Source organism: Homalodisca vitripennis, chromosome 6, assembly GCF_021130785.1.
Source record: "Homalodisca vitripennis isolate AUS2020 chromosome 6, UT_GWSS_2.1, whole genome shotgun sequence".
Taxonomy (NCBI): Eukaryota; Metazoa; Arthropoda; class Insecta; order Hemiptera; family Cicadellidae; genus Homalodisca; species Homalodisca vitripennis.
The window spans coordinates 138173304-138199433 of NC_060212.1; positions in this window are offsets into that span (position 1 = coordinate 138173304).

Genomic DNA, 26130 nt, shown 5'->3' on the forward strand with positions numbered 1-26130 from the left:
ATATTCGCTAACGCTCAGCCGAATCCGTGGAGTGACATGAGCTAGCATTGAACTTACTATTCCTCATAAAGAAATTATGCTTCATGCTCAATTTCAGTTCTGTTTGTAGATATCAAACGGAGAGGCAGGCAGACAGACAACAGAAATGAAATGTTTCCACTCCCACGATGGAAAGGTTACTGTAAAGCTTAGTCAATCAGTATTTTTAGCTTTTCAAAAAATCCGGCTCTCAAATAATTATTTTACAAGCTATTTTATAAAAGTACAACTGTTACCTTCAACAGGTTTTATACGTAGTGAAGAGTCATTAGCTAAGGGCCCTTGAGCTTGTCTTGTATTCATTTGATAACAAAAGCGTAAGAATCACTTGGGAATAATGTAAAGTGTTGGTGGAGTTAGTTACCCCGTTCATCATTAGTTATCATTTAATGTTCTATAAATAGCCTATAAAGTTCTTAAGTATGAAGTTTTATGACTGAAAGTATGTTTATATTCGTATCTTTTTATTGACTTTACTGTGAATAACTCTTAAAAAGGTTAAATATATAAAATACACAAAGAGAGTGTATTATATATTAAAAATAGCTTTGCTATATTTAATTGATTCTCTCTAAGGTTTAGGAATTTTCCGGCCAATTCAGTTATATTCCACTATAGAAATATAATTTTATTTAAATATAGATAACCCAAGAGCAAAACCGAATGACAACTTTCAGTAACTCCTCGGAAACTCTCGTCATGTCTTAATAAATCAATGCATACTCTCTGAACACATTAAGATAAATGCAGATTTATATTTTGCAATAATCTATGAATAGAAGTACGTTGATTACAGTCAGCCAAATACGCTGTCTATCGTGCTTTAAACATATATTTATATCACGGTTTTAATCTGGTCTAATATATTTTCTCATAAAAAGGTTTGAAATCATTATTTTTTGTTTTAGAATCATCGAATACTACAATCTATAATACTGCATTTTAAAAATATTTTTGAGAAACAATATTAGTTACGATAGTTAAATTGTTTTATTGAACCTCATATTGACCGCGTACATTAAAATATTTTTTTTTAAATACCGATAACGAAAAAATAGAATAATTCAAAGCAGCAAAACCTTCAATGTTTGTACAAGTTATCTGCGAAAGTTAAAGTATTCTGATTCAGGGTTAATCCTATTTAGCTTGGGAACCGAGAAAAACCTTGTTTTTAACCTGCTTAGATCATTTCCAAGCAAAGGAGATCTTACATTCCTACAGATTAGGTTTATAAATTCCTCTTAAATGCTCAATGCTTCTAAAGGTATTGAAAATTTAAAATATTGATTAATAAATCAGAAATTATTAATACAACTGTATCAATTGACTGCCACCATATGAAATGTTTCCTTAGGCTAACTGTAATTATTGTGAATGCATCTAACATTTTAATACGTAAATAAATATACAGTTGTTTCTTGTTTATTGTGGCTTCTTTGGCTGTATATTATTTGTTGGCAACATAATACACATGCCAACTTTATTATTTTTGCTTCTTAGACAATGTGAATAATTTTTACACATACATATAAAAGTGGGTTAGACCGCTTTAGTGGATGATTGAACGTATATATTCCTTTTTCACGTTTACTGGTGTTGAAATATCAATTGGGGTTTACTAAAAGCTAACCTAGAGTTTACGACCTACATTAGGACTCCTAGAGCACAAAACTCACCTAATTGGCACTGTTAGGATTGAACTTAGCCTCAGAAGTGTCAACCGAACTGAAGAAAGGAGATTCTATTACAATAAAAACAGAAGAGGGCATAGTGTTTATGAAATGGAAGGTCAACTGGGATGTGTTTCTGCTATCTTCTGACCATACCAATAAATTCGCAAAAGTTACAAAAAACAAAAAAGTGACCATATAGGCATTTATAACAATTCATTGCGTTGAGGGACGAAGTGGTAGGGTAAACTAACTGTCAAAACTGTGTGGGGATTGGTTTTAATATTCACACATTTTCTATAGTGAGAGAGTTCGAGAACCAAATTCGTGATCCAGATATTTAGAAACAATATTATGTCAGTAAGTAAGTAAGTAATTATTTTGGGTTTATTAAAATACGAGGTGAAGACACGTAGAAGATTACTAGGTATGCATACTCAAAAATTGGGTATTCCAAAGAAAAACAACATAAACAAAACAAACCATACAAGGGCATATGCAGAATATACTTAGAGGCAAAAGAAGTTCAGACGTACATATGGAAAAAATCAATGGCAAAGCAGGCCTTCATGATTTGTTATGTCTCCGAAGATAGATTATCTCGTATGTGCTGCACTTGCTTCAACTATCACGTATAAGAACTGAGATTAAAAACCACCCAAAAAAGCATCATTCTATATATATGTATATAGAAAAACGATAATATGTTAGTTTGGCTTATTTAAAACACATATGTGACAGATACGGCCAAATACAAAATAATTGAATCGGAAAAAAGTAAGCGCTCTGTGGTGTAATGTAGCACATTCACCGGCAAGTGAGAGATCCGGGTTCGAACTCCCGGCGGAGCAAGTACTTTTTGCGATTCAATGTTTATTGAAATTAAATAAGGCTATTGCCATTTATACAATTTAATGCAAATAAAAGTCGTTTGACAGGTATTTGGTCTTCCGATCATATGTTAGTTTGCTTATTTAAACACATATGTGACAGATACGGCCAAATACAAAATAATTGAATCGGAAAAAGTAAGCGCTCTGTGGTGTAATGGTAGCACATTCACCCGGCCAAGTGAGAGATCCGGGTTCGACTCCCGGCGGAGCAAGTACTTTTTGCGATTCAATGTTTATTGAAATTGGTATATATATATATATATATATATATATATATATATATATATATATATATATATATATATACATATATATATATACATTTATTTATTTATATACTAACAGTACACAATTACTGACAAAAGAAACGAATTTTTTACACCGTTTCGACATTAGTGACACCTAACTACAAACCCAGATGAAGTGATGTTATCAATATCTTATCAACTAAGCACCTGATAATATATTTGCACCTGAATTCATGTGTAATTGCTTATACAGGGTGTCCCATGAAGAAAAGGAGAAACTGTCAGGACTTGTTCTTACTTCAAGTGATTCAACATATTCATCGTAGCCCGGGCACTAGTACGAGGCGAATTGCGTATCGCACTGGTTTATCGAGAAACAAAGTGTGGCGCATCTTGCGGAAAGAGAGACTTCATCCTTTTCACCTGCAAAAGGTACAACATTTGCTGCTGACAGATTACCCTTTAAGGTTAAACTTTCCTCATTGGCTTTTAGACAATGCTGATAGGGTGAATTCAATTATATTTACTGATGAAGCAACTTTCACGAGAAACAGGTCCTTCAATTGTAGAAATAGTCATTTATGGAGCAAAGAAAATCCACATGGTACCTTAGAAACCTTTTTCCAACACAGATTTCACATTAATGTTTGGTGTGCCGTTATTGATGACAAAATTCTAGGACCATTCGTTTTTGAAGGAAGCCTTACAGGAAATATGTACGAACAATTTCTAAAAAATGATTTACCGGCTCTTTTGGAAGATATCCCTTTTCAAAAAAGATTAAAAATGATTTTCCAACACGATGGTGCAACTCCTCATTTTTATTTAGTAGCTATAAATCATTTAAATGCTAATTTCTTGAACTGGATTGGGCGTGGTGGACCAATCAACTGGCCACCACGATCGCCTGACTTATCGCCTCTTGACTACTTTCTGATGGGGACATATCAAAGCGATGGTGTATAAACTTAAATTTGATACCAAGGAAGAATTACTCGTTAGAATTCGCAACGCATTTGACAGTATAAGAAACAATCCAGACATAATTCGCAGAGCCACTACAAATATTTTACGTCGAGCAGAGTGTTGTGTGCATTGTGAAGGAGGGAATTTCGAACAGTTACTAAACTAAGGTTAGTTATTTTGTTAGCATTTTTTTTTGCAATAGGAAGTGAAAATAAAAGTTTATAAAAACATGTACGTTCAGTAAGAAAAAAAGTGTAACCGATTTTGTCTATTCTTTGTACGTTATTTATTTAATTCAAAATTGATTTTCTTAACGTTTACGTACAATTTTTACTGGCTTATTTTACATAATTATCTTAAGAAAGTAATTCTTTACAAGTTTTGATAAGAATTTTACGTGTTTGTTACACATTTAAAAAAGTTAATCTACTTGAAACCTAAATGAAACTTGTTTTTGGACACCAAATTTTGCGTATTTCTTCAGATATCTTAAAAATTACTGCAGCTAGAGGTCTGGTACCAATTTTTATTCAATTTTTCAGTTCAATTTGCATAATATACATTAAATTTTACGTCCTGGGTAACGCCCAAAATAATTTAATAGGGCTCCCTTTTAACGGTGGCACTGAAATCTGGGCGAAATCTTTCACCGTGTATAGCTCGCTAACTAAGCATTTCTGGACCTATGTGTATATGAACTTTTTTTCGTTATTTTCACAGTAAGAACAAGTCCTGACAGTTTCTCCGTTTCTTAATGGGACGCCCATGTATTATACAACGCAGAAGCACGCTGATGTAGCACGGAATATTTAAGTCTATAGCTCATTTAATATATTTTAGAGATTTCAAGCGGAAAGAACCAGAATAAAGACAGGAATCATACAGAAACGAAATCCCATGGTTGGATATCCAACATCATAAAATTCATTCCGTTTTATGCAAAAGCAAAATGTCTTTCAACATATATCTTCACATTTTTTGTTCATTTTGTTGAATTTCACAGCACTGCTTAAACCTAATGATGTGGACATGCGAGCTAGGTATGCCTAAAAATAGAAGGCTACACCAAAATATAATATTGTATACAGTAGTTAGGCTATAAGAATTGTTATGTCACGTGTTAAAATTTCATACGATAGTACTCAGTTTGTATAAAAACTTATATATTTTACTATTTTCTGCTTGCCATTATTTTTACCAATACACGCACTATCATCACATTCAGTTTACATGCATAAAATTGAGGGTACATGTTAAATATAAACTTCATGGCCTGTTAATTTTCGAGACATCGTGTGGACAGACGTACAAATAAACAGAGAGACAGAAATGACATTTTACTACCCCCTCAAGTGATAGGCTTAATAAAACTGGGCCAATAACTTATGACACATAATATAAAAAATTGCAGTACATCATCGTCAATGGCATGACCTTTGAGAGAAAACCAAGGCGTGATAGGTAGCGTAACCTTAGATAAACCAGCAAGCTATATTCTTCTTGAGGCAAAATATGATGTTTATGAACCGCTGCAAACTGCATCATACTCAAATTGAATAAATGTATGATGTCTTCAAATTCTAAATCACTGCATTTAAAACTAAATTAAATCACACCTTTGACGGTGACCCATAGTATCTAAGTGATTAATATATTTCCAGTTCATGAATATAGTAAAATTAAACCTACAAAAGCCTCATGAGCAACAATAGCCCCATCTTCAGCACAATTCACGGATTTTTGAAATAAATTCAATCCTTTTGACGGAAGGCATCAAATTTTATCCTTTTTATAAGCTTGTAATAGATCTTCCTACTTTTAAAATCTTGAAAAACAATAATTTAGGCCTACATCAAACACTAGATAATATAGTTTAGCTCTAGTTCAACTTCTTCTTACGTATTTTGTAATACATGGAATTAATATAGTAAGAAACTTTGTTATAGCTTTCCACACCTATTTAGCTTTATTTTTAAACATGCGAGAATAGATATTACATTGCGACCTTTATAAATTTGCTTTAATTAGGCTAATTTCAACTGAATTACTAACTTAATTTTGTGGGTTTTTTTCATTTATTTTGAAATATTTTACTTACCTGAACTCATGAAATATAATATTTAGCAACAATTTGTTTTGATTGTGTCACTTTTACTGGGAATTTTATTGCGTCTAAAGCATAAGTAAAATGTTTTCAATGGGAATTTGTGTGCATCTAATACGCCTATTGTTACTATAAAACTAATAAGATTGGAAAAACAGCAGTAATTCACTCTCCTTCGCTCTGTATCAGTTTGATTGCGTAATTTGTGAACATTTATTCTGCATCTCATTCATGTAAATTATTTCCAAACAACAGCTGGTTATTGCTCGCCTCTTGTTTACATTTAAATATTGTCTACATCAAGGAAGCAATTATTGTTTTAGATTAGACTCGAACGTAAATAGCGATTTGTTTTTTGAATTAAAACATGCAAATTATGATATTTAACTCATGGTAACATTTTTTGTTTACCATAACTTTAACTAACAATAATAGAACAAAATTTTTAATTTCCTTATAAAAGTTGTAAATGGCAGGCCGCCTCCTGTCGATATCCATTGTAACATCCATAGGATTAGGGGGCACTACTCTCCAGTCATTCCAACATGCCAGTAGTGCTAGTCATGCTGGAAGGGAGGGCTAGCTGTCTTCCAGGAAAAGCGGGCAGGGGAGGTGCTGCTAAAACCTTTAAAATTATAGGAGCAAGTCCAATGTTATCATCCGCAGCAAAACTGACCTATCGAAATTTGCGACTAGTGTTGTTCTAGTCCTTGACATGGGTTTTTCCAGATATTAGTAACACATTGTTTCATATTTTTAACCAGTGTACGTTCAACTGGAAAATATAAACCTGGTAGATTAAACTCTTCTGAGGAAAAATATATGTTGCAGAATATAACAATCAAAATTAAAGAGTAGATATAGTGAAATAAATATATGACTTCCTATATTTGACATTAACATTTACCATTATGACTGAAATTGACTTAATTATAATTCAGTAAACAGAAACGTAGTCTACATTCTATAATATTTAAAACACTTGTCACTATTATCTTAACGCGTACGTGAACGTAACTGTTTTATTTAAGTACACTTGTTGTTGATTACTTTGAAGGATAAATGACTGACCCTTTACACCACCTCCATCAAATTGATTGCCGAAGTTTCAATGGCATTTGTTGGGAACTGCTTTGAAGAACGAAGTCCGGGATAAGTCATGATAGGGATTGTTTTAGAAGTGAGGTAATCACTTATAACTTTTATAAACATACTCAAGTTCCAAGACGTCCAGAGTTCTCGTGTATCGACGCTATTGTACTCTAATTAAAACCTAACCTTGAACTAATCTGGAGGTTACATAATTTATGCTGCGCGTATCGTTTATCTGACAGGCAGAACCTTATTAAGATACTTCTCAGAAAGTAAAAATTTCTTGCATAAATAAAATAATTTTTAAAAAACTTCGATGAGATTTCTGTAGTTCATTATAATATTACATTTATATATTATTTATACTACAGGGTGCCAATTATATCCAGGTACAACTTAATGTTTTTTTACCTATACAAATAGGACTAAAAAATGTTACATTTTGTTAGTGCATGTCAATACAATTTTAAGCCGTAATAGTGGACCACTACGCTTCCACAAGGAGAGAGGAAATTATTTAATTGGAGCAGAGATCAAGCAGTACATAAAATTAAAGTTCTATTTGAGTAAAATCAAATAACAAAAAACCGACCTCAAAAGTTCAAAGCCAAAATAGCCGGTTTATTTGAATTTGTAAACATTCTTAGTATCAGCTTATGTATTATTGTTATACTATCTGAAAGAGCAAGTAAAACGATGATACATTTGTTAAACCCAAATTAAAGCTTTTTTTACTAAAACACATTTTAGGTTTATTTTAGGATTTTATAGTAGAAAACTCAAATAGAAGTGCTATATGTGAACTACCGACGAACAGTCTGCCCTCCCTTCATTAGCCGTTATCATTACGGGCCCATTTTAATCTGTTACGATCTTGTACCTTTTTGCTTATAGACCATTCGTAAACTAATTTAAACATATAATCATTTAGACTAACACTACCAAATTGAATCCACACAAATTTTATCTCCCTAATTGTATTTTAAATTTTATAAATGTTGAGTATTCAGTTTGTTATTTATTTGACAAAAGCTACTCGAATCTACGCAAAGACATCATAGTCCAGACTCGCTCGTTTTCAAAAGATAATTATTTTAATTATGGTTTTTGTTCCTTCCTATAATTTAAAGGTAATTCCTTTAATTTAAAAATTACTTTTAATTATAAGTGTTTAATTTAAAGATTTCAATAATGTACATTTATTTTGGAATAAAAATATTCATTCATTCACTTAGTTCGTTCATCACTCCTCTACATCCGCAGTCGACATAATAAAAATATTTTTCTTTTCTCAATACCAAAAAATGTTATTATGAAAGAAAACTTAGAAGACCTCACAAGACATATGTGTACGCTATCCTAAATTCATTCAAGATAATTACGCAACCACAGCTTTATTTGCTACAAACCAAAGTGCTCAACTGGCAACGTTAACTCAGCATTTCACTGTTCCCGGATGACACTCATTTACATCTCATTAAACAGAACATTCGCATAACAACAGTTGGACTTATAACTTCCTGTGTGTTACGTCTCATTTTGCACACATCATTGCTGATTGAAACTGTCGTTATAGAAAATAAATTGATGCTAAAATATATAAACTACAACTACAATTTTATTTTTTACATACTACACACAATATTTTCACCGTTCTACAATTTTCGAAGAAGTTTGATACGTCAGTAATAGAATTTTAGTCGTTTAGGTTTTTCGTGCTTTAATTTATATTTTTATAAAAATATGTGTCAAACATATATGTTTATACCACTTTAACTCGATAAAAAATTTTATTTGTAGTTTTTAAAATGCTAAATAAAACGTGTTATAATATTTTAAATGGTTTACTCGGTTCATCATTGTTAAAATCATAAATTTGTAAGAACCTAAACTCATAATTTTCCGGATTATATTATTAAATTAGATTGAAATACTGAGTTACATCAAACTCAGACTATCCGAGCGTAGCCTATAATTCATTTTTAACTACATTTTCATTTTTATGATACTATTTTATAATAGAACACGAAAAAATTAATTTCTTCATCCACTGAAACGTTATATCTGAAATATTCAAATAGATTTCTACTCTTATAACGTAAGGGTATTATTTCTAATATTACTCCAAACACGGGGAATACTATGTATAGATTTGATGTTCAAAACTGCAGACCAACCATATATGGGTGAATACTTACACTTAATACGTCACACATTTATAGCATTTATAAGTTTTGCTTATAAAGAAAAGCAAACTTATCCAGTTCATTGTGAGTAAAAGATTTATTTCATACTGTTTCATAATATCGTTAAAATAAGTTAGATTGTTCTACTTTTAATTACATGGTAGGTTTCTTGCTGTCAGTTAATAGCTTAATAAAAATTAAAAGAACAAACTATAAAAATTCTGTATATGAAGTTGTTTAAAAGAGCCTACCAAACGTCTGAGCGACGAGTACCTCGGTAAAAATTATTATTTAGCATTTGAAATTCTGAATGAGAAATTCTCGCGCTTCCATTCACAGAATTCAACAGGTAGTTTCAGAATTGCATAATGAATAAAGTTTTCTTAAAAAAAAAGTACTCCCTGCCATATAATAAGGAAAGATTAATAACAGTTGTATTAATTGTAACGTCTGTTGCGCGGATGTCAATAAAAGACGGACAGCTTACACAGTGTTTAGTTTTAAAGATATAACATAAATATATATAGAAGAACATTAACCAAATGGATGTTATTAGTAAGCAAATCAAAATATATGTATAATAAATGTGTGCAAAGTTTCTAAATTTAAGACTAACGCTTTTGTTATTAAATTTTTTTTCTTAATAATTTGAACGTAATAATTTGTTAAATATATAACAATATCTTCAGAAGAACAAGTGAAATGTGCGATTCGCTTATTATTTGGGCTATAATAAGTCTAACAACATTTCTGTAGCGAAATATAGTTCAATTAGTCGAAAGTTCTCAAATTTCAGTGATTGCTAACTAAATTTATTAGAACTAATTTGATCTATACTACTGATCTGTACTTTATTTTCTGAAATTTTCAACAAATAACACATTTTAATGATAAGGAACAGTAAATTCAATAAAAATATACGAATAGAGACATGATTTATAGTCGCAAATAGGTCAAAATGTATTACCTTAAGTTAACGTTACAAAAAGTTATACGTCAAACGATAGTCTAAATATAGCACATTGAAACATTGAATGATGTAGGAAGCATTAACAAGGGTAACTAACTCCACCTACGCTGTACAGAGTTCCCAAGTGATTCTTGCCCTTTTGTTATCAAATGAATACAAAACCATGTTCAAGTGCCCTTAGCTAAGGACTCTTCACTACGTGCAAACTTGTTGAAGGTGACACCTAAGTGCACGGTGCACACTTGTAACGTTTAAAAAGTTCATGAAAGCCAGTTTTATTGAATAATAAAAAGTATTAAAATTACTTAGTAAAAATCATTTTGAAAATATTTATTTACACCTTTTTTTAAAGTAAAAGTTGTAACCAGCGTAATATTTCCGTGGTTAAAAGTAAGCGATTACAGTTAAAAAAAGAAATTAATCCCATTTTTTTAAGGCATAAGCTAAGCCACACATATACCTTTCAAACGTGTATTAGGTAAAGTGACACGTAATAGGTGCCATTACTTATGATTAAGAATAAATTTTCTAATCAACAGTTTTTTTATGGTCGAATTGGAACCTATTTTACAAGAATCTTGTCTTAAACTAAGGGACTTCGCCTGGAATTGTCTTGCTTTATACTAATTTTAAGATTAGAGAAGTATCTGACTAGAACATTTTCTTTCAAAGCTTTACATATTAAGAAGCGTTTAAGAGAAACAAGAAGAATGCGGAGATGCCGGAATTTTCCTATCATTACCACAAGTTACCTCAAAATAACCAGGTAACATCGATATTTGAAAATGTCGTCTATATTTAGGGACACTATATATTTACTACAGCGATGGCTAACGATTGAGTTTTAGTGAATTTTATAAATTACTATAAAATACATTGAAACTGCAGTGGTAAGATCTTTGATACACGACATGGAACAAAAAGACGGAGTAAGATGCAGATATTTAGTTTTCTTCCAATAACTAGAACTTACCAAATAGATTCTTGGCAACATTTGTTGGAAATGGACCGAGTGACGCCATTATTTGAGGCAATATTAGATATCCATCCTAAAGTAACAGGTCACGAATACAGAAAATTAGAGTTCTCTGAATCACTAAATTTTTAAGAAAAACAAAATTGCTTTTGGAAATTTAAAAAAGAAAAATTTAAAAAAATTTGTTTTCATAAAAAAAAATCCTTAATTTAAAATTAAATTTAATGCCAATTTTAATTAAATTTTCTTTAAAAGGGTTTTTTTTCCCATTAATTTTGGGAAAATAAACAAAAACCCCTTGTTTAAAAGGTAAAAAAAATTTTTATTTCCCAATTTTCCATGTTTTTTTAAAAAAATTAAAAATTTTTTTTTTTCCCAAAAATTTAATTGCATTTTAAGAATGGAACCTTTAAAAATTTTTTCCCTTGGTTTATTTAATTTTTTTAAAATTAAATTAAATTAAAAATTTTTTTGGAAATTTGGTTTTTAAAAAAAATTTTTGGAAGGTTTCAAAATTTTTTAAAAAAAAATTTTAAAAAGGGGTTTTTTTTTCAAATTTTTCTGGCAAAGGTAAAAAAAAAATTTTGGGTTTTAAAAATTTTTTTTATTTAAATTTTTAAAAATGGAAAAAAAAGGGTTTCATTTTATTTTTTCCAATAAAAAATTAAATATGATATTATTTTAAAATTTTTGGAAATTTTTGTTCCCAAAGGGGGGATTACAGGTTTAAAAAATTTTAAATTTTATTTTAGGGGGATAAAAAATTTTTTTTTAAAATTTTAGAAAAAATTCTAAATAAGGGGGGAAAAATAAAAATTTATTAATTTTAAAAAAAAATTTAATTTAATGTTAAAAAAAAATTTAAAATTTTTTTAAAAATTTTAAAAAATTTTTAATTTTTTAAAAGGTCCTTAAACACAAAAAAATTAAAGGGAAATTTAAAAACAATTTTTGACCCTTAAAAAAACAGTTAAAATTTACCGCCCTCCCCCTAAAACAAAGGAAAGAAATTAAATTTTCTGATTTTGTTTTAAAGGTCATTTTTAAAATTATTGAATTTACTTGGTAATTTTAAATTTTTTCCTTAAGAAACTTAATTGTCTTTTTTTTACTTGCGGCTAATTTATTTTTTTTTAAAAATTTTTGTTCCAAAATAAAAAAAAATTACCCTTTTTAAATTCTTTTAAATTTATTGAATACAAAATTTTTTAATTTAAGGGATTTTAAATAAAAAACTAAAAATTTTTTTAAAAGTTTTTTAAAATTTTTAAAATAAAGGTTTTTAAAAAATTTTTTAATTGAACAAAAAATGGAAAAATTCAAAAGGGAAAATGATTATTTTAAATATTTTTTTGAAATTCTTTAGGGCTTTTGCTTTAAAGGGAATTATTTTTTAAAAGGTTTTTAACTTTTTAAAAAAAATAAAAAAAAAAAATTAAAAAAAAAAATATTTATTTTATTTTTTTTTAACTTTTATTTAAAAAAGTTAAAAAATTTAAAAAAATAATTAAAATAAATTTTTTTTAAAATTTAATTTAAAGAAAATTAAAAAAATTAATTTTTTTTAAATTTAATACAATTAACGTTTAAATCAAAAACAAAAAAAAATTTTAATCTTTTTAAAATAAAAAAAATATTTCCCGAAAATTTCAAAAAAATTTTAAATAATGAATTTTAAGAAAAATTTTTCCAAAAAACAAAATTTCTGTTTAAATTAAAAATTTTTGAAAAAAATTAAAAAAATTTAATTTAAAAACTTTTAGGTTTCTTTTAAATTTGTTTTTTTCCTTTTTTTTTAAAGGGGCTTTTAAAAAAAAAGTTTTTTAAAATTTTTAAAAAATAAAAAATTTTAAAAATTAAAACCCTAAAGTATTTTAAAAGAAATTTTTTTGAAAATATTTTTTTATTTCTTTTCAATTTTTTATTTTGTGTAAAATTTTCTTTTGATTATCAGAATATTAATTAAGAATTTTTACTGAAACCTTTTCCTTTAACCAAACTAAAAATTTTTTCAATTTTTAAATTTTTTAAAATAAAATTTAAAATCAAAATATATTTTTAAAATTTTTTAAAATGATATAAAAAAAAAATTTTTTTTCCGAAAAAAACAAAATTTCAAAACAAAAAAATTTTTAATAAATTTTTAAAAATTTAAACAATTTTAATTTTTAAAAAATTTATATTTAAAATAAAAAATTTTTAATATTGGTTTGATCCGTTGATACCAGTGCATTTTTTCAAGTTTATTAGGAAAAAGTTTTAATTTATAAATTAACGCAAATTTTTTTTCTATATTTTAAATTTTTTAAAATTTTCACACTTTTAAAATATTGAAAATAAAACCCCCGTTCAAAAAATGAACCTTTTTTTGAAAACGTGGTTAATAATTAAAGGCATTTTTAAAGAAAATATTATGTTTTTTTTTAAAATATTTTTTAATCATTTATAAAGTTTGCCGTTTAAAGGGTTTCCCCTGCAATACCATTAAATTTTTTATTTTTTTTTATTTTTTTGTCCCTTTAATTCACAAACTATTATTTTAACCTTTTAAAATTTTAAAAAAATCTAAAATTGAATTTTACTTATTTTTTTTCTAATCCAACCTTTTAAAATTTTTAAAAAATTAATTGTGACTTTTTAAATTTTTAAATAAGATTTCCAAATTATTTAATATTGAAATTTGAATTAATAATAAATCAGGTTTTATGTTGCCTGTTAAATTTTTTTTGGGTACATTTTTTTTAACTAAAAATATTTAATTTTTTTTTAAAATTTATTTAAAAAAACCTTTTTGTATAAAGAAAGAAAAATTTTTTGGTCAATTATTATTTTTTTTTTTTTTATTTAAAATTTTAAAAATAAAAAACTTTCTTTTTTGAAATTCTTCTGTTTAAAAACGGGGCTTTTTACTAAGATAATAAAAAAAAAAGAGATTTTTTGGTTTCTCAAAAATTAACTTTTTGTTAAAAATAGTTTTTGTAAAACCGGAAAGGGTAAGTAAAAAAATTTTTTTTATTTTAAAATAACTTGATTAAAATTTTTTGGGCCCATTTTATATAAGTTTAAACCCCTTTTTGGGGGTTTTTTTTGAGGTTTTGCTTTTTTTAAGGGAGGTATTTTTAATCCCCAACATTTATTAATTGAAAACCATTTTTAAAACCCTAAATTAACTTTTTTTTTAAAATTGAAGGGCTTAATGACTTAAATTTAAGAGTGGTTTTCTAAAAAAATTTTTTGGGATTTGAAAATCAATTTTCACATAAAATTTATTTTAATAAAAAAATCTCATTTACACTTTTAAAGTAGATTTGATCTCATTAAAAATTACTTAGTAGGAATTGATTCCAATGATCATAATTTTTTAAATTTACCTATTTTTTTTTTTTTACCCAAAAACCCCCCTAGAGGCAAAACCGTTACTGTTTCTTCTTAATGACAGGTAAAGAATCACCGAACCTTTTTTGGATCTTTTTTTAATTACGAGAATTTCCAAACCATAGTAATTTTGAAATTTTTATTTATTGCAGCAAAATTTTAGTCCCCCGGCTGATAGTTTACCATGTAAAATTGTTTTATCTTAGGTTTTAAAATTTTATGAACCCGTTACCATCCTTTCTGAAGGGGCCGCACACTAATTTTTTATGAAAAAGGTTATTGTTTCTTTTAAGTAAGGAAATCCACTATTCCTTCTAAAAAAAAATATTTGTATTTATTTATGGGGGGCTGCACTTTAAAATGTCAAAACCCTTCACCCTCCTAAGTTTAACCCCCCGTGTTTGAAAATAAATTGATTTTTATAAACCATTCCTTTTGTTTGCATTTACAAAAATTTGAATAAACGGGGTCTAATTGCTTTGAGGGACTTATTGGGTTTGTTAAAAACCCATTTTGTAACTTTTTCCCCCTTCCCTTTTCCAAAAATAAAAAAAAAAATTTTATTTTAAAAACCACTAGGTTTTTTACCAAAATAATGGAAAAAAGAAAACAAAAAAAATATTTTTTAAAAAACAATATTTGGCCCATTTTAAACTAAAAAATCAACTACAAAAAAAAATTTCCCTTTTTAAAAAAACAAGAGTAAGTCAATTAGAAAAAAAATTTTCCTTCTGGGCGCTTGAAAAAAAAAATTTTTTAAAGAAAAAATCAAAAACTTTTTAATTTATATACTTTACCCAATACCATTAATAAAATGTTATAGCAAATTTTTAAAATATTTTTATAATAATAAAGTATTTTTTTATAGTAAAAAATTTTATTTTTAAATAAAAAAAAAACCCTTTACCTTTTATATTAATTTAAAATATATATTTATTAAATTATTTTAAAATATTTAGCTTTTCTGAAAAAAAATTTTTTTAAAAAAAGACATGAACAATTAAAAAATAGAAATAATTTAAATCTACACCAAAACAAGGTTAAAAAGTTAATTTAAATTGAAAAATAATGTTAAAAAATATTTGTACTTTTAAAAAATTGAAATATCTTTAAAAATTTAAGTTTTTTTTAGTCCGTTTCTAAACAAAAAAAACCCAATTTTATTTTTTTTTTAAAATTTTAAATTTTTTAAAATTTTTAATCTCAAAAGGAATCAGTTGAAAAATTTTTTTGGCCCCTTATTGAAGAAAAAAATAAATTTTTACTTTAGGATTTAAAAACTCTTTAAGAACTTCGTTTTTTAGAAAAGTTTTGTAAAAAACCCCGTAATAATTTTGTTGAACCTTTTATGGGCTAAAAAATTATAAAAAACTTTGCCAATTAAAGGGGTTTGCCCTAAACCCTTTAAAATTCCCCGTTATGTTTTTTACGGTTTTATTAACCCAAAGAAAAATTTTTTGGTTTTAAAACTTTTTTTAAAATGATATTAAATTTGGGGGGGGAATTTTCATATTTTTAAAAAAAATTTTTTTTGCCGTTTCCCTTGTAAGCAAGGAACATAGGCTAACGCACATTAATATCATAAATATAAGAAATTTTTTCTTAACTGTCTTCATAAAGCAAACCACAAAAGTGAAATTTTTTTTGATTTCCTTTTAGGGGGGGCCCTGGTATTTTTGGGGATCAACGCACCTTCAAGGCAAATTTGCAATTTTTCCTTTTTGTAAAATCTAATAATTAAAATATTTTTAAAAGATCAAATTTTATAATTATATCAGTTTAGGTTAGTTTTATAAAATTTTTTAACCTTTCTTTTTTTTATCCCTATTAGTATTGTGCTAGGGATTTAAGAATAATTGGTAAGCTGGGTTCGGTGTTACCATTTAATTTGATCTTGGTTAAAAATTAATATGAGATTATTTTCATTAAAAATTTATTTTTTTAAATTTTAATGTATTTTAAATTAGTTAAAAATCATTGTCAACAAAATACATCTTTAAAAATTTATTAAAAAATAAACATTCCTTTCTTTAAAATTAAACCTTTCAAAAGCGTTTTGGGAAACAATAAAAAAAAAAAAAAATGTCTTCCAATGTAAAACCCCTATTTTATATTATAAATAACGGGGTTTAAAAGAATAATTTTGGTTTTAACCCCGGAAATTATTTTAAGGTATTGGGAAATTAAAAACAAAAGCCCCCAAAACCCTGTTTTTAAAAATTTTCATGGTTCAAAAATAAATTTTAAAGTAATTAAAAAAAATCAAAAAAAACGATTTTTTTTAAGGGGATCCCCAACCGTTCTCTTTTGTTCCATTTTGTTCAGTGTTGAAAAATATTTTTTGGGGCCAGGCGTAAGACAAAAATTTCCTTAATTTTCACTCAAAAATGGGCCATCCCTTTGAACCTTTTGAGGGGGGGTTGGGGAAAACGTTCTAATTAAAGGACATTTAAGAAGAAATGTAAAAAAAATTTTAAAAAACAATATTTTAAATAAAGAAAACCCTTTAAGATAATATGGTCACCCGTTTTAAAAAGTCATAAGTAGGGGGGGAAGATTAATGACAAGGTGCCCGTTAAAAAATTTTCAATTGATAATTTTCCCTTTATTTGGTTTGGTTTCAGTCAATTCAAAAAAATTTCTTTCTTCATGTACTGAAATTTTAAATAGTAAGGATTGGTATTTTGGCATGGCCCGGAGAATGAATTTAATTTTGTTTACAGGTTTTAAAAAATAAACAAATTAATATAAATTTTGCCCAAAAAAATTATAAAAATTTAGTTTAAATAAAATCCCTTTTTATTTGGAAAAAAAAAAAAAGTTATTTACGAAAATACTTAACGGGCAAAAATGAATAAATAAAAAAATGTTATTAGGTGCCCTTTAAAATTAAACCCAAAACAGTTAAAAATTTTTATTTAACTTGTAAAATCTTATTAAAAAATTGTATTTTTTTATCAAACTGAATTTAAAAAAAATTTTTTTTAAACATTTTTTATTTTTAAAATTGTCCTTATGAAAAAATTGAAATGACGCATAAAAATTTTTTATTCCTGTAAAATTGTCCAATGTATTAGTTTTTTATTTTAAAAACTACTAAGCAATATTAGAAAAAACATTATTAAATAAAAAATGTATCAGTTTATGGATTTAAAAACAAATTTCATTCTTTCAAAATTTTTAAATTTTTAGCGTTTTCATTTAGCCGACGGGGATTTTTAAAACAACAATTTTAAAAAAGTTTTTGGGGGAAAAAAAATTGGGAAAAAAAAGGCTTGGGGGTTGCCAAAAAAAAAAAAAAAAAAAAAAAAAAAAGGGGAAAAATTTTCCCTGATACCAAAAATTTGTCCCCTTTTTTCCCGAAAAATTTTTTAACCCTTTAGAAAAAAAGTATTTGACTATAAAAACTAACAATAAACAAAATTTTTTATTTTTTTTAACGTTTTTGTGGGGTAATATTTTTTTGTTTTTTTTTAAAATTTTTATCAATATTCTTTTATTTTTAGAATTAATAATCAAAATACTCGGGTGAAATTTAGTTCAAAATAGTTTACTTTTTTTACAAATTAAAATATAATAGAATGGAAAGGAGCCTACTAAAAACTTTCCTTTTACTAACAAGAAATTTGAATTTATTCCTTTATTTATTAAAAATTATAGTGTCTAAACTGAAATTTATATATATATATATATATTAATTATATATATATATATATTATATATATTTTTTTGGGGGGGGGGGAAATATATAAAAAAAATAATATATTTTTTTTCTTATATTAGGTATATAAATTTTTTTTATATTAATGCATATAAACTAAAAAAGCAAACTCTTGATTATGTACTTAATCATTTTTTTCTTTATCATATTCATTAGTGGGGGGTTTTGGGAATTTTTTAAAAAATTTTTTTATGAAAAAGAATCTTTATTTTTTAGCTATTTATTTTGGGATTTACGTTTTTTTATTGCATTAATTTCGTTCTTGAACTTTTTTCTTAAATAAAAACTTTTTAAGGGGTTTAAAAAAAACTCTTTAAAATTAGCAAACGTCTCTTGTATTGAAGCGAAAAATTTTCTCCGGATTAGAACAATAAAAAAAAGGTTGGAAATGGTTACTACGAAAGAAATGGTGCTGATGATGTAATTTCGGTGTATGAAAGGGGAGGTGTAAAGTGGATCTGCCCACCTGTTGACTTCTAAAATAAAAAAACCCCTTTGATACAAAAAATATTTGAAAAAAAAATTTTTTAACGGTTTAAAATTTTTGGAGGATATGATTTTTATTTTCAACAAAAAAATTTGGGGGGGTTTTTTTAAATCTTTTTTTAAAAAATTAATTCCTGCCCCATTCCAAAATAATTTAAAAATGAATTCAACATTTCCTTGGATTTCTTTAATTTTTAAGTTTTTTACGGATGTGTCTTAAAGAAGTGTTTGTCAATATTTCAGGGTTTAAAATTTTCCTCAGAAAAGGTAATAAAATGCCTAAATATTCGAACGTTTATTAAATTTTTTAAATAATTTTACGATTTAAAAAACATACCAAATATAGTTACGTGTAAAATAAAACAAAAAAACAAATTTATTTTAATTTTCAACCGGATTTTATCCCTTTATTTTTTAAAACCGTTTTAGGAGAACAAAAAGGGGAAGAAAAGTTTTAACGTTTGTAGTTACAAAAATACTATTTTTAAAGGAAATTTTTAAAGATTTATTTTTGTATTACTTTAAAATATGATCTGGGTTTCAAATTGGTTACTTTTCTCCGAGTTACACTTGTCAGTAATGATTTTATTGTTTTTAAAGGTATCATTAAACGAAATTATTGCCCAAATTAAACACTTTGTTTTTAAAGTTTTTACGGGGTAAAGTGTGCATTATAAATTCCACTTTTTTATTATAGAAAAAAATTTAGATTGCAATAAACAGTGGATTTGAAAAAAACCCAACGTGGGAAATCAAAATTTTTTTTACAATTATTCTTTTTTAAAATTTTATAAAAAGAAATTTGGGATTTCACCAACAATTTGTGGTTGTCTTTACTCACTATATCGGGTATACACTTTTTACTGAACAATTTCATTAGTTGAGATTTTTGTTATTCTTAAAACCCCGGGAAAGTTTACATAAACTAATCCTGTTTTTATGCTCTCTTTTTTCATTTGGTTATTTTTTTCTAGAGTTTTTACATATTTATGAAAGGGGAAACATTTTTGAATTCCCTTTTTTCTATAAATTGTTTCCCAGGAATGTGTTTGTTTTTTAAAAAAATGACGTTTCTGTTTTATGGCGGCTTTTTATACTCTTTTACACGTTTGCGATGTATGCTGAGTAAAGCTTTTTCAAAGTCATTTTTCTTTGTTTTTACTGGGGATATGATCTTTAAAAAAATAACTACAATTTTTATTTTCATGTTTTATCATCGTTTTTTTCCCCCATGGTAAGGGTTGTTTTAAATATAAATGTTAGTTTAGCCCAAGTTCACCTTCCTTTTAATGCAATATCTGGAATAAGATGCTGTTCAGACTTAAATCTTGAAATGGGAACCTTGTTCGTCCGAAGTACCGAAAAATTAGAACAAAGAATCACAAAACGAACAATTACTTGTTTCGCCCATCAGACACAAAATTTTACGAAATTTAAAAAAAGTAACACCGGGTGAAAAGCATTTCATTTGCCACAGGTGCACAATTGTTGCTACTATTTTACAAAATCTCTAAACACGATGGAGAAAACCGATTTTCCCCAAAACCGTGTTTGGGGGAAGGGTTGTTTTAAATATAAATTTTTTTGTTAAAGTTTCCCCAATGACAAGACTCTTAAAAACCTAAGCCTTTTTGTTCAAAAAGCTTTCCCGGGTTTTTTTTTGGGGGGAATTTTTTAACAACTAGTTTCCCAGTGATGCATTAAGGATTGTGTACGGGAAAAGTTAAAATTTTTTTTACCATTCATTTTTAATCTTTTTTGGTTGATTTACTTTTTTACTGATAGTAAGTTTATTTTTTTTCGATGTATTTTGCTGATAAATACCCTTTTTACATTTACGGTATTTAAAAATCACTAAAATCAAATAAGACTCCTTATTTCCCGATCGCTTATTGCTCTTTCCTTTGTATTTTTTAAAACCTCTGTTGATTTGTTTTCCCCTGTTTTTTTTACAGAGTCTATTTCCCCTTTTCCCCGAAAATGTTTTACTTTAAAATATAATTCCTTTTTTTATAAAGGTTTCATTTTAAATCGATTTTTTACCCCCTTTGAAAATACAACTACTTTCTGATTACAAGTCACAATTTACGTGTATTTCCTGATAAAATATGACTCCTATTTTCTGACGTTGTTACTGTCTTTGATATGCTCTCCCCTATAATAATTCAATTTTTCTTCCTAAAATGCTATTTTTTTTTGTTACTCGGTTTTTTTTGGGTTTAAAAAAACATAACATATGGGCGCTTTTTTACCATTCATATCTTTGTCTCGTTATAAATTTTTTCCAATTAAATTTAAAATTTCTTTTTTTTGTTGGTTGCTTGGTTTTTTGCTTTTCGGTATGTGATCTGGTTTACTTTTCTGTTTCTACCATTAATTTTACAATTTATTAGATTCTATTTGAATATAACTTTTTTTTTCCCTGTTTATTGAATGAGAAATAGATCGATTAAAAAATACTTCCTTTTTTTCTTTTTGTTATATCGTGTTACCGGTATGTGAATGGTATATAAACTAAAAACCCCCTTCTAATTGGTATTTGGTAATTACAGAAAAATTTATAAATGTTACCAAAAAAATTATAAATTGCTGTTGTCGTATACCCCGCTTAATATCTGTATTGATGTTAAAATATGTTTAAGACAAATACGAACAAATATGAAAGGATTGGCCCCTGTAGCAGCGTGGTTTTCTTTCTTGGGAAAAAACCTTATGTTGTATATTTTTTATGGTTTTTTTGTAATCTTGTTTTCTTATACAGGATTGGCTTTTAATTTAAAATAAAAATATCTAATAATTACTATGGTAAAAACAAGAATATCAGAATGAACTTAAATTTTTTTTTTTCTTCAATATTTTTTTTGGTTGTTAGCTAAATTCTCATATGTGATATGTTTACTTTTTTATCATAATCAAAGTCCAAAAATATAAAATTATTTTTTTTGGTAATCATAAAAAACTCAGAGAAAGTTCCAAAAATTTTTTTTTTAAAAACAAAGTTTGTGTCTTTAGGATGGGAGTATTTATTTGTTTTAAATTTTATATCCGCTTAGGCAACTTTAGGGAAAAGAGTTTTCCGGGGGAAACTTTAATTTTATTTAAGTACATGAGTTAATTAAGTTTCATTTTAAAATGATTATAATCATAAGAACTAACCCCTAGACTTAAAATATTCAACCATAGATTTAAAAAAAAGAACGGATAGAAATATCATGGTATAATTTTTAAAGAAAAAGTAAAATTTAACAAAGTTTCTTATTTTAAGGGGAAGAAAAGAAAAAAAGGAGAAATCAGTTAGTTTTGGTGCTTTAAAATAGAATTAATGTGATTAAAAAAACCCAAACAATGAATCCATTTTAAAAACTTTAGTTTTGGGGAAATTTCTGGGGTTTTTTTTCCCCCCCTCTTGTGGGATGAATTGGGCCCCCAAAGTGTATTGTAAATTTTTTGTTAAAAAAGGGGAAAAAAATTTTTTTAATGTTTTTATGGAAATTGAATAAAAAAAAATTTTTTAAAAATTATTTTCACGTTTCAGTTCACCAAATTGTTGCATTCTTTGTGGTTGTAAAATTTCCTCTCCCCAATGTTTTAAAAAAAAATTTTTTTTTTTTTAAAAGAAGTATCCCCAAAGTTTTGGGCGGACTAAAAGAGACTTTTATTTTAAAACCTATAATTTAAATAAATCTTTAAAAAAGTAAAATTTTTTTGTGTTAAAGTTATTTTTTTTAAATTTTAAAAATCTTTTTTTTAAAAAAAATTTTTTTATTAGGAAAAAAAAATTTTTTTAATTAAAAAGTAATTTTAAAAAACTAATAAATTTTTCCCAAAATTTTAAATTTTTGGCAAAATTTGTATTAAAATTTATTCCAATTTTAATAATTTTTTTTTTTGAAAAGGAAAATTTGTGATTTTAAAGCCTGAAATTTTTTTAAAAAACTTTTTAAAAAAATTAAATTTGTTAATTTGGAAAAAATTAAATGGGGTTTCAATAATTCATATTTTATTTCTTAAAAATTTTTTGATTTTTTTAAAATTTTTTTAAAATTTCAGTTGCAAAAAAAACGGGGAAAAACGTGTTGGTTTTTAAAAATTTTTAAAAAAAGTTAAAAGGGGGAAATTAAAAAAAAATTATTAAAAATTTTAATTTAAAAAAAAAATATTTTTCCTATTAATATTGAACTTTGTTTTTTCCCCCAAAAATTTTTAAATTTTTAATTAAAACCCCCCCCCTTTTCCAAAATTAAAATCACCCAATATTATTTTTAAATTTTGGGGGGGTTTTCCTATTTTGGGGTTTAATTTTTTAAAAATTAAACCAAAAAAAATTTAAAAAACTTAAAAATAAGTTCAAATTCCCTTTAAAAGGGTTTAAAATTTTTTTAATACATGTTTTTTTAAAAACCTTTTTAATAAACCCAAAATGACGTTAAAGTATTTGCTGAAAATGGATTTTGGTTTTTTTTTTTGTTTTTTAAATTTAGATGTTAGGGGAAAAAGGGAAATTTTCCCCCCCCCCCCGGGGATCAACCGGGGTGGGGTATTTAAATTTTAAATTTTATTTGAAAAAAATTTTGGGTTGGGGGAGCGGGTTTTTTAAGGGGATTTCCTTTTACGCGGGGGTTTCGATCCTATATCCCAAATTTTACCCGAGATCAGTTTTAAACCCCAAATTTTTCGAAAAAAATTTAAAAGTGGTTTGGGATGAGATTGTTTTTTCGGGGATTTACCTAGGGTAGGTTAACAAAAATTTTGTTTTTTAAGGAAAAAAGCCCGAATTTAGAAAATTTTTTTTTTAAGTTTGAAAAAAAAAAATTTTTAAAAAAAACTTTTTTTAAAAAAAAACGGTTACGACAAAACCGGTTTATAACTGAAAATTTTTCCCAATTTTTTAAAAAAAAAAAATTTTTCTTTAAAATTTTGGGGTTTAAAATCAAACGAAAAAATTAGGGATTTTCCATGGAAAAAAAACCCTTTCCCCGGGAAAAATTAAAAAGGGGGCCCCTTTTTTCCCCCAACTGAGAAATTTTTAATTTTAAAAAGGGTTTTGGGAAAAAAAAACCCTTTTTTTTAACCGCTATCTTAAAATTATTAAAATGAAAAAAAAATTTTAATTTTTAAAAAGGGGGAAAAAAATAATTTTTTTTTAAAAACTAAATTTTTAATTTGGCGGGAGGGTTTAAAAAATTAAAAATTTTTAAAAATTTTTTTTACAAAAAGTTTTTATAACCCCTTTTTTTGGAATATTAAATAAAAAAAATTTAATCAAATTTTTAGGGTTTTTAAAAAAATTTTTTTTGGTTTTCCTTAAAAACCTTTTAAAAGAATTTTTAACCCCCCTTATTGGGGGGAAAAAAAAAAAATGAATTACACCAATCAAAAATTCAATCATCAAAAACCAAAATTTTTTCCAAATGTTTTTAAAAAAGGGTTTTTTTGTTTACGGAAAAAAATTTAATTACCTATTAAAACACAATTAGTTTTTTTAAAAAAAACCCATAAAAATTAACCTCTTCTTTAAATTCTAAAAGTTTATACCCTATTTTAAATAAAACGCAATTATATTGTGGGGTTTTAAACCAAAAAATTTTTTGGGGGCTTTTATCAAATTTTTTATTATCTAGGGGAAAATCAAATTAAAGCCTTTTCCGTTAGATTTGCATTTTACCCCCTTTTGGGGGGAAAAAAGCTACCTTAAAAGTACCCTTTAAAATTCAAAGCCAAAAAATATTGAAAAATGTTTTTTTAAAGAATTTATAAATCCAAACGAAACTTTGGGGGGAATTTTTCGAAGGTTTTTTTTAACTAAATTTTAATTTTTTTTTCCCTTTTTCAGAAAACTTTTCCCCCCATTTTTTAAACCCCTTTTTTTTTTTTTTAAAAAAACCAAAAAAGGTGAAAAAAAGTGTGTTTTTTTTTAAAAAAAAATTTTTTTTGATCTAAAATTTTTTTTTGATTTTTCTAATGTTTATGTTTAAATTAAAATTTTAAAAAATTTTATAATATTTTTTTTTGGTTTTCTATACATTAATAAAAATAATTTTTAGAAGATTTAAATTTTTAAAATTTTTGGGTTGTATCAAAAAAAATTTTGAAAAAAACCCCTTTTTTTTTTTTTTTTAATGGTATTAAAAAAAATTTTGTTTACAGTTTAAAACGTTTTAGATACGGTTTTTTTTGCTGCAAAAATTTTTCCCAAAATTCTTAAAGGAAAAAACAAAAATTTTTTATATAAGTAAAAAACGCTGTCTACGGGAAAAAACGTACCCGGGTTTCCCTTTCAAAAAAAAAAATTTTCGGAAATGGGGAATTGTTCTTTCCCCCAAGTCGACTTTTAATTTTTTAAAGAGAAAAAAAATTTTTTGGTTTTTTCGAAAAAAAATTTTCTTTTAAATATGTTTATTTTATATCCATTTTTTCATAAATTAAAATTTTTTTAACAAATTTTAAATTTTTTTATTTATTATAAAGGGAACCTTGTTTAAAAAATTGTTTTTTTAAAAAATTTTTTTTAAAAAACTTGGTTAAAAAATAATATTTTAATTTTTCTATTTTTTGGGCCTTTGGTTTTTGAACCCCGTGTTGGACTTTTAAGAAAAAATTTTTTTTTTCACATCAAAAAATTGTTTTTTTTAAAAACACAAGTTTTTTTAAATGGCTAACCTCAAGGGTTTTTGTTTTCCCCTTTACTTCAAGGGGAAAATTCAATAAATTAATTCAAAATGTTTTTTAAAATTGTAATGGGTTTAAGCATTTATAATTACCCTTTAAAAAAATTTTCAAAGCCCCTGGAGGGGCCTTAAATTTCAATTTTGATTTCGTAAAAATAATTTTAAAAAATTTTTTTAAAGGTAAATAGGTTTTTAAAAAAAAGGAAAAAAATTTTTAAAAAAATTTTTTTAAATTTTTTTTAAAATTTAAAATAAAACCCCAAAAAGCTAAATTTTTGTTTTATTTAAAAAAAAAACTTTTTTTTAATTATAATTTTTAAAAATTTTTTTTAAAAATTAAAACAATTTCGTAAATTGGGGGTTGGGGGAAAATGTTTTTCGGGGGTTTAACCAAAAAATTTCGAAAAAAATTTTTAGACACAAATTTTTTTTTTTTTTTCTTTTAAAAAAAATTTTGGGAAATTTTTTTGGGGGCTTAGTTTTTTTTGCTTTTGGTTAAAAATTTTTTTTCCTTAAATTTTTAAATTTTTCCATAAAAAAATTTTTTTTTAAAAATTTTTAATTGTAAAAAGGGGCACATCTCTGTTAAACCCAAATTCCCCTAAAAGTTTTTCAAAAACTAAAAAAAAGGGGTTAAATTTTTTTCCGTAAATTTTTAATTTTGGGTTTTCCCCAAAATTTTAAAGACACTTTTAACCCAATACCTTTTCCAGCATTTAATTGTAATTTTTTGTTA